At 41.5% G+C, this 3431-nt stretch overlaps 1 pseudogene; it reads left to right on the forward strand.

The window, feature by feature from the left end:
- Nucleotides 1–1609: 1609 nt before the first annotated feature.
- LOC129061901 (60S ribosomal protein L34-like) lies at nucleotides 1610–1964 on the forward strand (annotated as a pseudogene).
- The last annotated feature ends 1467 nt before the right edge of the window (nucleotides 1965–3431 follow it).

The following is a 3431-nucleotide window of genomic DNA, read 5'->3' on the forward strand; positions in this document are numbered from 1 at the left end:
TTCAGAGGCTGATTATCCAAAAGAAAGAAGAAATAAGTGGTAAAGAAAGATAGGACCCAAACCAACTCTGGCTCCAGAGGGCATTCTATACTACTACTACTTCTTTTTTTTTTTTTTTAAACAGAGAGCAACCTTCTAGATTAATTAAATCCATAATTCAAGTGTCTTACTAAACCACTTGACAATCAGGACCTGTTATGGGTTAAATTGTGTTTCCCACCCCCCCTCCCCCAAAATAACACTTTGTACTCCAGAATGTGACCTTTTTTAGAAACAGAGCTGTTGCAGATGTAATTAGTTAAGATGAGGTCATACTGGAGTAGGGTGGGCCCCTAATCTAATCTGACTGGTGTCCTGATGCGAGCACGACCATGTGGAGACAGACATCAGGGATGGCACCACGAAGAAATATGGGTATCAGAGAAAGGCACCTGCAAGCCAAGGAATGTCAAAGATTGCCAGCAAACCATCAGAAGCTAGGAAAAGGCAAGGAAGGATTCCCTTACTGCTTTCAGAGGGAACGTGGCCTTGCCAACACCTTGATTTCAGACTTCTAACCACTGGAACTATGAGAAAATAGACTTTTGTTATTTTAAGCCACCCAATTTGTGGTGCTTTGGTATGGCAGCCCTAGGAACACGATATCGAAGTGATACATTTATTCTCCATTTTCTCTCATTTCTCTCTCTTAACTTCTTTTTTTTTTAAAGATTACATTCATTCACCGTTAAAGAGAGAGGAAGGGAGGAAGAAAAACAGAGAGAGAAACAACAATGTGAGAAAGAAGCATCAATCAATTGCCTCTTGCTCATGCCCCGACCAGGGAGGAAACTGGCAACCCAGGCATGTCTCCTGACAGGGAACTGAAACCAAACTGATGACCTTTTGCTTTGCGGGACGACACCCAACCAACTGAGCCACACTGGTCAGGGCTTCCCTCCTAACTTCCGATGGCAGTGCTCTAGAATAGCAGGCCTACTTGGTAGGACAAGGAGCAAAAACTTGAGTTCATTCATTCAGAGACTGGATGGCTCCCAACACACTGTAGGTGCTTAATAAAATGTTTGATCGAATACATTCGCCTAACGTTTATTAAAGGAGCATTCTTTGTCAGGGTTATCTAAAAATGGGACAGAAAGTCTTAAATCAAGAGTAGACAGTAACGTTTCCTCAAATCCACAGATGACTTTATTGGCCACCAAACTTTCTTCCAGCATCCCTAACACAAATAAAAAATGACTCTTTTAAGGATTAGTTTCTGGGCCTTCTTGTTCCATTGATCGCTCTATTTTTGAGTAATGCTTCACCTCTTCTTCATTTCCTTGCCCTTGTCTGGTGGAGATGCTAAGGAATGGTATGAAAAACAGATGTCAGAAGGAAGAAATACAACCCCTAATCCTGATCATGAGGGCTTGCATAATTGAGAGGCACCACTGTGAAACTGTAGAAAAAGCCCTCAGAACATGTTTTAGACAGTAGTACCTAATGAAGCTTATAAGGGTACTTTTAAAAAGGTTTGCCCAAAGTCAAAGAAAAAAATGATTACCTGAAAATAAATTTATTGAACATGTTGAGTGAATGTTTGGGAATGTTGTCTTTAGGCATTCACATGGTCCAGCGTCCGGCATACTGTTGGAGGCTGTCCTATAGCACAGCCTCTCATAAAACCAGGCTGTCTCAAACCCCTGGTAACAGAATTGTTAACCTTTATACCGACAAGGTTGGGAAAGCACCAAAACCTGCATGTGGTGTGTGCCCAGGCCAACTTCGTGGAGTTCGTGCTGTGAGACCTTAAGTTCTAATGAGGGCGTCTAAAACGAAAACACACACCAGCAGGGCCTACGGTGGATCCGTGTGTGCTTAATGCATCCATGACAGGATCAAGTGTGCTTTCCTTATTGAGGAGCAGAGAATCGTTGTAAGTATTGAAGGCACCAGCACAGAATCAGAAAGCTGAATTTTAAAAATGAAGCTTTTTTTGAGTAATGAAAGTAATTAAAAACCTTGTTCTGTTAAAAACATGCTGAGTGAATAGAGCAGAGAAAATGATAAACAATAGAGTCTCCATTTTATAAAACAGTGGCAAAAACTCCTGTGTACCTATGTGTATATAAAACTGTTTATGTACCTTTATGTATCTTTGAGACTGTATGAATGTGCAGGTGGAAGGACACTGCGTCAGTTTCCTATGGCTACTATAACAAATTGCCACAAACAACAGAGAGTAGTTAAATTCATAGAGATGGAAAGTAGAATGGTGGTTTCCAGGAGCTGAGCAAAGGGGAATGGGGAATTATTAGTGAATCGGTATGTACAGAATTTCAATTCAGCAAGATGAAAAGAGTTCTGGAGATTAGTTTTTAAGCAGGTATTTTATGTATTGATTTTGAGAGAGAGAGAGAGAGAGAGAGAGAGAGGTATCAGTTCGTTGTTCTGCTTCTTCGTGCATTCACTGGCTGTTTCTTTTAGGTGCCCTGCCTGGAGAACGAACCTGCAACCGTGGCGTCCTGGGATGACATGCTAAGCAACGGAGCTATGAGGCCAGGTCAGTCCTGAAGATCGATTGTACAACAATGTAAATGTACTTAACACTAAATGCACATTTAAAAATGGTTAAGATGGTAAATTTTATGTTACGTGTGTCTTACCACAATTTTTTTAAAGGTAAACTCTTGAGGTAGGTATTATTATTAGCTCTATTTTGGAGGAAAATGAGGTAATGCAACTTGCCCAAGATCACAGTGATAGTAAATGACAGAGTTGGGATTCAAATGCAGAATAATTTGACCCTAAAGGCCTTCCTCCTCATTGTTGTGATATAGAAGAGGTAAAATAGCCTCTAATTATTTAAAAAACAAAGATAAAAAGGTACCCCTCCCCCAATAAGGTTATTCTGTTATAGTTCTGAAGACCGGGCCTCCCCCAATAAGGTTATCCTATTATAGTTCTGAAGGCCAGACGCTGACACTGGGTGCCCTGGGCTAAAATCAAGGTGTTGGCAGGGCTGCACTCCCCCTGGAGGCTCTGGGAGGATGGGCTCTTGCTAACTCCAGACCCTGCATTCCTTGGCTTGTGGTTCACACTCTGCCCCCATGACTGCGTTGCCTTCTTCTCTTTTCTGTGTGTCAAATCTCCCTCTGCTTCTCTCCTATAAGGACACTATGATTGCATTGAGGGCACTCCTGGATAATCCAGGATAATCTTTCCATTTCAATCTCCTTAACTTCATCACATCTGCAAAGACCCCTTTTCCACATAAGATGACACAGTTTCCAAGAATTAAGGCCTGCTATATGGGGGGATGCAATATATACTACATCATTAAAATGGGGAGGGGCAGCATGGTAGGCAGCCTTTGGGATGAGCCCCAACGATTGTTGCTTCTTAATATTCACCTTTTGATATAGTCTATTCCTACACTGAATGAATAT

The sequence above is a fragment of the Pteronotus mesoamericanus genome, unplaced genomic scaffold (genome assembly GCF_021234165.1).
Source record: "Pteronotus mesoamericanus isolate MK-2021 breed Mesoamerican mustached bat unplaced genomic scaffold, CSHL_Meso_final scaffold_651, whole genome shotgun sequence".
NCBI classification, from domain to species: Eukaryota; Metazoa; Chordata; class Mammalia; order Chiroptera; family Mormoopidae; genus Pteronotus; species Pteronotus mesoamericanus.